Here is a 14,582-nt window from a genome sequence, read left to right as displayed (position 1 = left end):
GTGTTTGAGAGAGAGAGAGAAAGAGGGAGACAGAGAGAAAGAAAGAAAAGGAAAGAGACAAAATTTAGAGGAGCTTAATCTTAAGGTATACTGAATTAGCACAAAGCAGAAAGTTCACCAATTTTGTGTGTGTGTATGTGTTGTTGTGTTTTGTGGTTAGTTACTTATGTATCTATTTTTTTGGATGTTGGTAAATGTGCAGATCTGAAGCCCAGGCCTCAGATACTCTCATTCAGTTTAGGTGGGCCTAGGAATTTTAGGTGGGCGGATTTTAACACCTGGCCCAAATGGTTCCACCCTAGGTGGCTTGTACCCACCCTTTGGGAGAAGCTGGAAGGTTGAAGGGCTTCTGTTGGGATGGTGAGGAGACATAAAGGAAGAGGACAGTGGTAGGCACTTGGGAAATATTTGTCGCAGCTGACTAAATAGCATTCCTAGAGCCTTCAATGAATTTCTTTAGCATCTCACAAGGGAAGGGAAGGAGGAGAAATTATGTTTAAACGTTTATGCTCAAGGGTTGTGTTTGAATGCATTACTCCTCTGTTAAAACTATTTGGAGAAAACTATTCTGATACGGTTGTGTGTTTCAAACCTCAAGGAGGCAAGCTTTGCTGTTCTTGGCGAGAAGCCACGGTTCCAAGAGCAGCGAAGGCAGGGGTGGGGGTGGGGGTGGGGGGGGGTTCTCCATTGTGCGTACTTGGGATAGCTAAGCAGGGTTTGTCATCATCATCCCTTTTTGTCTTCTCCAAAATCTTACCCAGGCCACTCTATTGCCCCTCTGTGGTGAATGTCCTTTAAGATATTTCCAGTCTCGACTTTAGTACAAATACGTACAGACAAAGCAGGGTTTCAGGACAGGTTTTAGGCAAATGAGAGCACACCCGAGAGCACTCCGTTCTGCAGGTTCACATGCGAATGTTACATACGGCCATGTAAGCAAATAATATGTTAACTTCAGTCTTTGCGCGAAAATACAAACTGATTTTAAACTCACGACACAGGGAGCCGGAAACAAGCGCCTTCTCTTTTCAAACCACATGCTGTTAGGCGGGGCCGTGTTGGCAATTTGCCCTTCCAAGGCAGGCGGCATGCTTAGACAAGCTGTCCTGCAGCTTTGATTAAGCCGATGAGTGCTGCGTGAAAGATTAGAATGTGCTAATAATGCCACTTCCTAACGCTGTTCATTGTGTTTCAAAGAAAAGGAAGGTAGGATTATATTGCAAATTATATGTGGCTCTTCGCAATACACTTCCGTTCTTCTTTGAGAGGCTTAACCTTATCAGCTTTGAAAAACAGGCACTAATATTCTTAAATTCCAATCTTTCACTTTCCAACAGTGATTAGATGCTTTTGTCTTCATTGTTAATTACCTAAGCAAATACACCGACTTATACCTCTGCGGAGCTGAGATACTAATTACATGTTTAAGAATGCACTCAAATGGGCAGAAAAAGGCGCACCGAGCTCAGAGGACGTAGATGGTTTTAAAATAGCACGCTGATGCCACTTTCCTGATTCCAAGTCGGTGATTCACACAGAGTTCCAAACTCAGAAACAGACTGAGTAGGTGTGGCAATATGGTGTAGGTGCACAGAACTTTCCTTCCATTCGTCTACATCACTCATTGACATGGCTAGAAATTTTGTGTCTGGTCCCTCATTAGCTTTGCTCTTGGGATGCCTTCGACAATACAGATGTGATTTCCGTGTTGGAGTCGTGTTGACTCCGTGTGTGTTGATCTGTGCGGAAGGAGAATCCCACGGTGTCCACTGCGGGCACCCAGAAGGACTTACAAGGAGTTCATTAGCCAAATGCCTAGAATCGGATCACCAAAGCATTTGTCTATCTGTGTCTCATGTCGCTAGTCTGGGCATACAATAATTCACTTCTCGGCTGCCCCCACACCATGCAAGGCATTCGTCTTGCGAGAAGTTTGTGGAAGAAGAGACCCTTCCGAAGTTTCCACGTGAAGAAAGATTTAGCACAAGTGCCAAATGTTCCTTGGCCTGTGACATTGTGGCAAGGTGGCAGGGTCCAGAATAGATGGCTTTCATACTCACAAACAATCGTATGCAAATCCTTCCACTGTAATTTCAGGCAAATGGACTTACCTGTTCTGTTACTCATCTTAAAAGAAAGCTAACAACCCCTTTTATAAAGATCGAATGGGAATAATGTGTATGAAACTCTTAGCACAGATCTGGCAACTAAGAAAAATTGTGTATTATGTGATGCCATCAAATAATATTGCTGGCCTTTTTTCCCCACTCGCCCCCCAGTGGTTACTGCTGTGTCCGTGTTGGGCAGTGTCTTGTTGAGATTCATCCTGGGCCCTGAGAAGCTCCCATATGAAGAGGGTACTAATGCATGCTGGGGTCTGCATCCCAAGCTCCTTCCGCCACACGCAGTCAGGAAGTGAAGTGGGCACCCATGCCTACAGGGGAAGAGCTGTTTGAAAATTAGGGCTCCTTGTTCAGCAGAACAGGCGCCTATTTATATATCTTTGATGTGAATGTGTTATGTAGTCCATGAGTTATGCTCCCAAGACATCAAAAGTTCCTAATGTACCAATTCTTTTTTTTTCTTTTCTTTTTTTAATGTTTATTTATTTTGAGAGAGAGAGAGAGAGAGAGTGCGAGCAGGGGAGGGGAGAGAGAGAGGGAGACACAGAATGTGAAGCAGGCTCCAGGCTCTGAGCTGTGTGCACAGAGCCTGATATGGGGCTCGAACTCACGAACCAGAGATCATGACTTGAGCTGAAGTTGGACACTCAACCGACTGAGCCACCCAGGCGCCCCACCCCCAATTCTTTTTTCAAGGAAACCCATATGTATTGCCACTGTTGATATTAAGATTAACTCTACTTCTTTTTACCTTATCACTGAACCCTAGACACCTTAAGTTGATTGTCATCCATCTATCTATCTATCTATCTATCTGACATTGATTAACAGGTAAACTGATCATATATCAAACTCTGAGTATCATCTACATGAAATACACTGAGATGGAGTCCTTTGTGTGACAAGAAATAATATATAAATAACTTTGTCTCTAGCTTTATTGTTATGTGAACATCATTTCTGTAGAGTTTAAAAACTGCGAGAGTGTACAAAAAATCAGCAGGAAAGGACATGTTGATTTATCTGTGGTCTTCAAAATGTAACAGTGGGATCTGTTTATGCTCACGAGAAATAAAAGGAAATAAGATCTATCTATAGCAGAAAAAAATGCATCTTGAGTTTAAAATCAAGATAGTTGGAAATGAGAATCTATTAGTGTAATTGAAATTTCATCTAATAAGACTTTCAAAACAGCAAAGCTCATCACTAGGCAAAGTAGAATTGATGGATAGATAATTCCAGACGTTTCTTTCTAAAATATTTCTGGTTTCATGTTTGAGATTTATGGGTTCTAAAAAAGAGGTTCATTTGCCTTTTGGTTTTGTGGTTTTGCTGATACCAAATATTAGATAATTAGAAATGCAAATAACTAACTTGTTCTGAATTTTTAATTTTAAAACAAAGTCCAAAAAACCATATGTGTCTTATAAGAGCAGAATGAGTATCTTGATCAGTTGAAATCTGATATTCATGCCATAAAAACAAATTTTGATAAAACTAATGTAAACTGTTGTTTAATAGCATTTTAATTATTATGATATGCTTAAATTAGTTCAAAATTTCTATTAGAATAAAAAGAATATGTTCTTTTTTTAGCTTAGAATAATCAGAAAATAACTTTACAAAGGCTATATCTTATCTGAAAATAAGGCATTAATTTTTACATTGGAACCGTTTAGTAGGTTTTATGAGTTACCTAGGAACATATTTAGGATGTGATTTGGGAACACACATCATCTTGCATCTTGGCAAAAGATTAAAATGTCACAGAGTTGCAAATCATGTTTTACCTAACCGCTAATAATTCTTCATTTGTTCTCAGTTTGGAAATAGGTATTGAGATCTAACAGATTAATACTTTCCTTAAGAATTCTAACTATAGCAGTGTTTTTCTTTCAGTTAACTACTACCCAGGAAAGCCATACATGAAATAATTACACTTTTAGTATTTCCCACTAGTTTTGGAAACTTTAAATGCAAAGACAAAAATATGCAAAATATTGTTTATGCTATCGCTGATTTCGGAAATAAAGTATCTAGAACTTGCCTTATCTGCATACTTAGCTTTTTATTAATACTTTTAGGCCTTCCTTCTCTGCTAAGCCCACAGGCCTGTCCCTCATTAGGTATGAATATAGATAGCACAGGCCACACTTTAATTAAATGTATGCTTTTCACTCCTGGCTACTGATTCTCATCAAATCCTTATTTGCTGTCTGACATAGCTTAAAGACCCGATTGCAACTCCCGTAATAATGAAACAAAGGCAAGTCTGGTAAACCAGTCACGTAGTGGAGCCCCAGCCAGTTTTTATCTAGAGCAATGGACACAGAGAATACACAGCAGCAAGGACAGGCGACCATGTTGTACTAGGGGACAAAGTAATTGGGACGCATCAATGCATGTGTCCATATCCACTCCTCACCTCCAACAAAGACTTCTCAGTCACTCCTGCTCCCCAGGTTAGAATGATGAGGGGACATATGTGTCACATATAGATTATACACTTTTCACATAACTGACTTATTTTGTTTTCAAGGTGATTAAAGTGAAAGGCAAGGAGAAAAAAAGCTTCAAGATCTAAGCTAAAAATTGCGTCTCAGGCACTGTTCAGCTACGTGATGTTCCTAAAGTTCAAAGTCTCTTGCCCTCGTTTTTGTGGTGGGCAAGGTGGAGAGTTTGAAACAGAGCAGTCTTAATATCTTTTTCAGCCAAAGTGTTCCATTCTTTTATTGGACACACGCTTCGGTAAACCTGCAGAACTGTGCCACACAAATAGTAAACCGTGGTGAATCTAACTATGGGCCCTAGTTGATAATAATGTATCAGTCTGTGCTCATCGCTTGTAGCAAATTGATCCGCTGGTGCAAGATCTCAATAATAGAGGAGATTCTCTCTGTGTGAGAGAAGATGGGCAAGGAACTTTCTGCACAGTTTTACCGCAAGCCTGAAAGCATTTTAAAAAGTAAAGTCCATTAAAGTTGAATAAAAAGGACAAAAAGCACCTTTGCAGGCACTCTTTCATGAGCGAGTGGAGATATGCCGAAAGCAACGCCTATGTATACATCAGGCGTATACAAAAATGGTGGAAATCGAGAAGTGATACCGAGAGCTATCATAATTACTCAGATTCGTTGTTGTTGTTGTTTCCTTTTGGACACCCATAGGTCCTGTTAATACTGTCTGTGCCCCGGGGAGGTAACTCCTTAGGGGAAAACAAACCTGAAGAAAAATGTTTTGGAGAAAGTGCCTTTAAAATAACAGGGCACAAGGAACGATGCCTGGCTGCCTGTAAGAAATGTCTCCCAGAACACTGGCTACCATTACATGAGGAAGGAAGTGGGATCTGACAGAAACAGCCTCTGTGTCCCGGAGAAACAGTGATGCTTGTTAGAGTCTAGAGTGACTAAAAGAATCTGATAGAGGTGGCCAGAGAAGAAGAAAGAAAGAGAAATGGATCCCTGGACACACGGACAGACTCATTTCTTGGAAACACTCAGAATCATCAGGGGATAAACGATTTTTTATGGAGGTTGAGGTTCTGCAGTTGTATGGGGGGTAAAAAAAACAATGGGTTGTGGTTTCATCAATCACTCTCAAAGCGGGCAGTTCTCATCATGAAGGGACAGTAGCTGGAATCCTCCATATTGTGAAAACTTGTGGTCCTGTGGTAGCGCGAGGCCTTCTAGAAGTCACGTCTACACCGGGCGCTACTGGAAGTCTCCCCGAGAGGCTTCTGGAGGGCTATGGCCCGAAGTAGTTCTGGGACATGTCCAGATGCTACAAACTACCACCGAAGGTAATCTGGGCAGTACGCAGATCCGGGAATCAGAAAGGGAAAACCCAAGATCCAGTTAAAGATCAAAGACCTGTGGTCGCCCAGATATCTGGGGAATTCTAAAGCAGAAAGATATCCTATTATATGTGTCTTTATTCTTAAGAATGTCAAGGAGCCCGAAAACAGCTGCTATAGAATTGTGCCATAGGAACTATCCTTATTCAGTTGTCCTGATGTTGTGTATATAAGCAAATTCCTAGAAAACTTCCTCTGGTTCTTAGTTTTAGATATCGAAATAGCATAGAAAAAAAGCATATTTGACCCCTTCAGGATTATCTATCAAAAGACAAATCGAGGGCCTTCTGCTCTGGTCTGAACGCCTGTGTCTCCCCAGAATTCATATGTTGAAATTCTAATGCCAGTGTGCTAGCATTGGGAGGTGTCTGGGTCGTGAGTGTGGAGGCCTCATGAATGGGATTAGTGGCCTCATAAAAGAGGCCCTACAGAGCCAGCTACCCGCTTCCCTCACGTGAGAATAAAAGGAGTCTACACCCCAAAGAGGGCCTTCACCCAGCAATGTCGGCATACCGATCTCAGACTTCTCCAGATTGTAAGAAATAAACTCCTTCTGTTGGAAGCTACCCAGTCTGTGGTGTTCGGTTACAGCAGCTGGAACAAAGACACCTCCCCCATATGTGCAATCTGAACAAGTCTTAAGCAAGTGCAGAGATCTGGGGTTAACAGGGATGTTTTAATTTTTTTTCCCCTCCTGCAACTCTGATGACAATAAACAGAGTTGTTGATAATTTTTTTGAAAATAGAAAGCAGATTTTCATTTCCGTGGGAACTGTCCTGGGAGGACTGAGAAAGCCGAAGTGAAAGTCAATGTCTAGCAGAAATTCACTTCACAGAGTCAGATAGGAGTCAGAGCAAGCAGGGGTATTATGGCCAAGGACAGGAGATTGAATTAGAATTCGGCAAAAGTGAGTATTTGGGCCCAGGCACAACAGACGGCACGGGGGGAGGTTCTGCACCACAATAAAGTGAGATAGATACTAGGAACAGCAATCTTCTCTGCCTTTCTCCTAAACTCTCAGAACACTGGCAGCTAGGTGTTGTTCGTTTCTTTGTTTGTTTTTGTGTGTTTTTGTTTTTTACCACTAAGGGGGCAGGTAAAATTTATGGTGAAATTGATCTAAGAGAAATAACCCACAAATAATACATTTGGACTGTGCCACTGAAGGCCGAGTTCCCACTAGTAACTCCACAACGCAGGCCGCTAGTGGATGTAACCATGCATCGTCTACCCAAAGCTATCAATTCGCTTTTCAGTGCCTGACTCCTAACTGTTGACTGATACCAAAGGATCACTGATATTTGAAGAAACTTGTCCACATCAAAGACAACAACTAAAGCGGAGGGAAAAAGAAATGAAGGAAACAGACAACACAGGAGTCAAGAAAAAAAGCCAGAGAGAGGGATCAATACTATAATATTTTCAGAGAACTGCCAGAGAGTATTCTATAATTTTTTAAAGCCATCATTATATATAAAAGGAACATGTTCAGAAAAAAAACAAGATGTTAAAACTTTGATGAAACATTGAAAAAGAACTACAGAGTGTAGGAGGATTACAAAATAAAGTTGGGAAATGGTCAAAATGGAATAAAATAACAAGTAGGCAATAAGACAAAAAAAATATGAGAGGTATTCTATTCAGGAATTCAAACATCAGAACACTAGAACTTTCAGAAAGAAAAAACATAGAATAAAGGAATTGGCTGTTCTCAAAGGAATGACACAAGAAAAGTATCTGCATTTGGTGTATATACTTTCAAATATAAATGAAATGCCAAGCAAAAAAGAAAAAGAAAAAAGAAAGCGAGTCTCCATATGTATGCTTCCTATGAAGTGGCATAATATTATGATTTTAGTTTGCATTTCCCTAATGACTGAGAATATTGAACATCTTTTTGTGTGTTTATGATACTCCCAGATATTTTTGATTAATTGGGTTACTTGACTTACTGATTTTGAAGAGTTTGTTTATTTTAGGCATTCTGGCTGCAAGTCAAACATATAATTTGCAAATATTTTTCCCAGTCTTGGTGCATTTCGTGAATTTCTTAATTGCATCTTTTGAATCTCAAAGGTTTTGATTGTCATGAAGTTCGGCTCATGGATATTTTAATTTCATCACTTGAATGCAGCTTTTGCCATCTTATCTAACAATTCTAAGGCTATGAAGATTTGTTTCTTTGTTTTGTTCTGAGGGTCTTATAGTCTTACGTATTGCATTTAAGTCTATGACCAATTTGGAGCTGATGTTTATATATGGTGTGAGATAAGGTCGTGTGGGTATCCAGATGTGCCAGTTTCAGGTTCTTTGGCAATTTTGTTAAAAATGAATTGCGCTCAACATAAAAGTTTATTTCTAGGTACTTAATTATGTTCCATTAATCTGTTTGTGTATGCTGATGTAAATATCACACTGCTGATCATTGTAACTTTGCAGTAAATTTTGCAAATGAAAATTTAAGTCCTTAAATTTTATTCTTTTTGTATTTGTTTTTTTATTTTGAATTTTTCAGTATTTGATTTTTTAAAATATTTTTTTAACGTTTATTTATTTTTGAGAGCCAGAGCACAAGAGGGGGAGGGGCAGAGAGAGGGGGAGACACAGAATCTGAAGCAGCTCCAGGCTCTGAGCTGTCTGCCCAGATCCCGACAGGGGGCTTGAACACTCAAACTGTGAGATCATGACCTGAGCTGAAGTCGGAGGCTTAACTGACTGAGCCACCCAGGCACCCCTTCAATATTCGATTTTTAAATAAACTGTTTATGTTAGAACAGTTTTAGATTGACAGAAAATAGTAAAAATAGTATTGAGTGTTTTAATATCCTCTATACCCAGTGTTTCCAATTTCATCATCTTACATTATTATAATGCATTTCTGACAGTTATTACTACCGATGTTTATACAGTTATTAATGAAAGTCTGATTGACACTCCATTCAGATTTCCTCAGTGTTTACCTAATACCTTCTCTGTTCCCAGATCCCATCCGGAACACACGTTGCGTTTAGTCATGTGTCTTCTTAGGCTCCTCTTGGCTCCATTTTCTGGGGCTTCTTATTTTGATAATCTTAACGGTTTTGAAGAGTACTGGTGAGAAATTTCGTGAAATGTCCCTCAGGAGTCTTTTTTTCTAGCATATTCCCTGTGATTAGACAGGTTTATGTGTGTTGGGGAGGAAGACCTTAAAAGCAGAGTGCATTTTTGTCCTATCATGTCAAGGGTACATACTATCAACACGGCTTTATTAGCATTAATATTAACCTTGGTCACCTGGCTGCGAGAGACTTTGTCAAGTTTCTCCACTCTAAAGTTACTTTTTGTTTCCTTCCCACCCCGTGCTCTTTGGAAAGAGGACACTACGCAGAGCCCACGCTTAAACATGGCAGAATATGCCTCACCTCTGCAAGAGTGGCTGTCTACTCGCATTCTTTGGAGTTCTGCTACCTAGGAGATTTGTCTACACATATTAATTTATTTGTTCATTAGATCATATTGATTGTTCAGTATAGACTCGTGGTTATTTATTTATTTATTTATTGCACAAGTGGTTCTAGCATTGGCCCTTGGGAACTCTTACAGTTGGTTTCAGGGTGGCTTTGAAATGCTCCCTCAGATATTTTTTGGCACTAAAATATGTTTCAGTCTCATCTTGTATAGATTCTGCCAATCCAAGAATTAGCCGTGACCCCTAGAGGTCTTGCTTCCCTTCATTAGAGAAGTATGAAAAACCGAAATCTGAGTCCCAGGTGGGCTCATTGCCTGCTGGAACGAGGAAACGTGTGTGTACAGACTTGTTCATATGCACAAATGCGTTCACGCTCATTTCTATATATAACCATTTGTGTCTGTGTTAAACTGAACGTGAGTTTATGCGGCTGCCTTCAACGTAATCCAGCGTCAGGTGGATCATTCTAGTCTCCTCTTGCTTATCTATAGCCTCTGTCAACAGGTGGCTGCATCATCTGCCCTCCATTTGGTTAACTTTTCAAGCCCAGTGCACATATACTGTCTCAGAATTGTTAACGCATTCCCCGGTGGGAAAAGCTTTATTAAGTGGAGTAGAGAGTTTACGTACAGTTTTTTGGGTTTTTTTTTTTTTTTTTGCATTTAGCTATACAGATTTTATTTCCAAAGTTACAGAAGTCAGTCCCACTACCCCAATTCTTTCAGTGAGGTTGTTTCAAACATTCATAATACAATTAGACTCTCTTGTCGCATTCTGTATTACATCCTGATATTCCCCCAATCTCCTAAATGATTTTGTTAAAAAAGATCTGTAGGCCGTAAGGCTTTCTCAATTTCTGGCTGTAAATTCTATGGGTTTTGACAAGTGCAGAGTACAATGATTCACCATTAAGAAACCATACAAGATAATTTCACTTTCCAGAAAAAAACTTCCTCGTCTCTTCCTTTCCTACTCCTGCATCCTGCGCATCCCAGGATTCTCTGGAAACGATTGTTACACTGTCCGTATAGTTTTGTCTCTACCAGAAAATTATGATTGGAGTCCGAGGGCATATAGCCTTGTTGGATTGGTTTGTTTCATTCAGCAATGTGCATTTAAAAATAATCCATGTCTTTTCACGGCTTGATCATTCCTTTCTTTTTGAACTCCGAATAATATTCCATTGTTCATCTACTGGAACAGTAAACAACCGCACTGCAGCTTGTTTATCCGTTCACCTATAGAAGGACATCACGCTTGCTTCCAGTTCTTAGTGATTAGGAATAAAGCTGCTACAAAGATTTGCATGCAGGTCTTTGTGTGGACATAAATATTCAAATTAATTGACTGTAGCCTAGGACTACAATTGCTGATTACATGGGAAGGCCATACTTAGTTTGTCAGAAAGTGCCAAACTGTCTTCCAAAAAGGCTATGCCATTTTGTACCTCCACGGGTAATGAAGGGGGGTTGCCCTTGCTCAGTATTATCAGCGAGAGGAATTGTCACTTTGTGTTTATAAACTATGTTGACAGGCGTGTAGTAGTATCTCATGGCTAATTTACGGTTCTTTTATGACAAATGTTGAACAATTTTTCACATACTTAATTTGCCTTCATTATATCTCCTCTGGCGATGTCTGTTTGTGTAGCTTTTTCGCTTTTTAACTGAGTTGTGAGTTTTCTTGTTGTTGACACTTAAGTTTTTTTGTAGGTGTTGGAGATAGCTGGATATATCAGATATGACATCAAATATATGTGTGTTTTTTCCAAATAAATGCCTTTAAAATATTTTCTCCCTGTTTCATTTTCTTAAATGTATGTTTTTCATGTTCTTAAATGTATATTTTTCATTTTCATAAATGTACATTTTCAGAAATCTATCATTTTATTTTATTTTATTTTTTAATTTTAATGTTTATTTATTTTTGAGGCAGACAGAGAGTGTAGGCAGGGGAGGGGCAGAGAGAGAGACACACACACAAATTCTGCAGCAGGCTCCAAGGCTCTGAGCTGTCGGCACAGAGCCCGACGTGGGGCTCGAACCCACGAACTGTGAGATCATGACCTGAGCTGAAGTCGGACGCTTAACTGACTGAGCCACCCAGGTGCCCCAGAAGTCTATCATTTTAATAAAGTTCAATGCATCAATTTTTTCTTTCATGAATTGTGCTTGTGGTGTTGCATTTAAAAACTCATCACCAAACCCAAGGTCATTGGGTAATGTCCTTTGCTTTCTTCTAAACATTTTATAGTATTAGATTTTACACTTAGTTCTATGTTTAATTTAGAAGTAATTCATGTGAAAGGGATAAGGTCTACTTCTAAGCTATTATTACCATTATTTTTTGCATATGGATTTTTATTGTTCCAGCACATTTGTCAAAAAGACTATGAATTTCCACTGTATTGCCTTTACTCCTTTGTTGATCAGTTGACTATATTTGTGTGAGGCTGTTTCTGGGCTTCCTATTGTCTTATGTTAATTAATATGTGTTCTTTTACCAATAGCATGCTGCCTTGATTATTGCAGCTTTAAGGGTAAGTCTTGAAATCGGGAAGAGCATGCCCACTAACTTTGTTCTGCCTAGTATTCTTTTGGCTCTTATAAATCTTGCTTTTCTTTCCTTTTCTTTGTTTTCTTTTCTTTTTTCTTTTTCTTTTTTTAGGATTTTAGTTACCAGTACTGTAGTTTAGTTTTTAAATATAATTTATTGCCAAGTTAACTAACATACAGTGTATACAGTGTGCTCTTGGCTTTGGGAATAGATTCCTATGATTCATCGCTTACATACAACACCCAGTGCTCATCCCAACAAGTGCCCTTGCTTTTCCATATAAAATTTGGAATTACTTTTATTTTTTTAAGTTTTTATTTAAATGCCAGTGAATTAACATACAGTGTAATATTAGTTTCAGGTGTACAATATGGTGATTGAACACTTCTGTACAATACCCACTGCTCATCACAGGTGCATACCTTAATCCCCATCACCTATTTAACTTGTCCCTCCACCCTCCTCCCTTCTGGTAACCACCAGTTTGTTCTCCACAGTGAAGTGTCTGTTTCTTGGTTTGTCTCTCTCTCTTTTTTCCCTTTGCTTATTTGTTTTGTTTCTTAAATTACACATATGAATGAAACCATATGGTATTTGTCTTTCTCTGATTGGCTTGTTTCACTTACCACAATACATGTCATTGGAAATGGCAAGATTTCATTCATTTTTATAGCTGAGTAATATTCCAATATATATACACATGTACATACACACACACTATATATATATAATGGATGAGTAATATATATTATATATTACTCATTATATATATACACATTATATATATATATGCATTATATATACACACACATTATATATATGCACACTATATATATATATATATATATATATATATATATATGGCTGAGTAATATTCCATTATATATATATACGCATACACACACACCACATCTTCCTTATCCATTCTTCAGTCAATGGACACTTGGGCTGCTTCCATAATCTAACTGTTGTAGATAATGCTGTTATCAACATTGAGGTACCTGTGTCCCTTTGAATTAGTATTTTTGTATTCTTTGGGTAAATACTTAGTAGTGCAATTGCTGGATCGTCAAGTAGTTCTATTTTTAACTTTTTGAGGAACCTACTATTGTGGTCAGAAAAGGTGAATGGTATGGTTTGAATTTTTTTATATTTGTTGAAACATGTTTTGAGATCTAATATGTAATCTACTCTGGAGAACATTCCATGCACACATGAAAAAAAATGTGTATTCTGCTCTTTTAGGATGGAATGTTCTCAATGTATCTGTTAAGTTCAGATACTTACAAAATAGGTTTTAGGATTTTGATGGTGGTTACAGTAAATTGATCAGTTTAGGAAAATCAACATCTAAAAAATATTCAGTTTGGGGCTGGGTGGCTCAGTCGGTTGGGCATCCGACTTCCACTCAGGTCATGATCTTGCGGTCTGTGAGTTTGGGCCCCGCGTCAGGCTCTGTGCCGACAGCTCAGAGCCTGGAGCCTGTTTCAGATTCTGTATCTCCCTCTCTGACCCTCCCCTGCTCATGCTCTGTCTCTCTCTCTGTCAAAAATAAGTAAACATTAAAAAAAAATTTAAATATTCAGTTTTATAATCCATGAGCATGGATTATCTTGTCTTTGTTCTATCCTCACAGTTTTGTAGTTTTGCTCATATAAATTCTCTCTCTCTCTATATATATATATTGTTAGATTTAAACCTAAGTATTTCAGTTTTTTGGTGTGACAAAGATATTGCTTCTATAACTTCAAATTCCAAATGGTTATCACTGCCACATGGCAAAACAATAAACTTTTGTATGTTAAATACCCATTTTGTCCCATTGTTTTATTCCTTTATCAGTTTCAGGAATTGGTTGTCGTTGTTTTTGTTGATTTTGGTAGAGTCTTTCGGATTTTCTACACAGAAAATTTCTGTGACTAAAGGTGGCCTTTTCCTTCCAATATATGTAACTTTTATTTCATTTTTGCACCACCCTGGACTTCCAGTATGATTTGAATAGACATTTTGGAGAAAATAAGTCCTTGTTTTGTTTCTGGTCTCAGGGGGAAGGAGTCCAGTTTCCAACCATTAAATGTGATGTTAGTTGTGTGTTTTTTATAGATGTTCTTTATCAAGTTGTGGAAGTCTTCCTATATTCCTACTTTGCTGAGAGTTTTAATCGTTGGATATATGTTGGGTTCTTTCAAATGATTTTTCTGCATCAATTGATATGACCGTTCTGTTTTTGTTCTTTAGCCTTTTGATGTGGTGGATGGCACTGATTGAATCAAAATGTTGAATCATCCTTGCTTACCTGGAATAAAACCAATTTGGTGTGTTATATAATCCATCTTATAGATTGTTGGGTTTGATGTGCAAATGATTTTTGGAGATCATGGTGCTAATGAGATATATTGGTCTTAATTTTCTTCGTCTATAATGCTTTTCAAAATTATTTTTGGTATTAAGTTAATGCCTGGCATTGAAGAATGACTTAGGAGATGGTTCCCCTGCCTCTATATTCCAAACAAGATTATGGAGGATTGGTATCATTTCTTCATTAGATATGTGATAGAGCTCAACAAGGAAACTTTTTACCTTTTGTGCTATGTTATTAGT

General features: G+C 38.5%; 1 protein-coding gene across 3 annotated transcripts in view; it reads left to right on the top strand.

Annotated features, from left to right (window-relative positions):
- Positions 1-14,582, top strand: part of SNTG1 (syntrophin gamma 1) — an 886,518-nt gene that overhangs the window by 622,473 nt on the left and 249,463 nt on the right. The gene's annotated exons all lie outside the window — the stretch shown is intronic.

Source organism: Acinonyx jubatus, chromosome F2 (genome assembly GCF_027475565.1).
Source record: "Acinonyx jubatus isolate Ajub_Pintada_27869175 chromosome F2, VMU_Ajub_asm_v1.0, whole genome shotgun sequence".
Lineage (NCBI taxonomy): Eukaryota > Metazoa > Chordata > Mammalia > Carnivora > Felidae > Acinonyx > Acinonyx jubatus.
The sequence above is the reverse complement of the archived record's forward strand: the minus strand, read 5'-3'. Positions and strand labels throughout refer to the sequence as shown.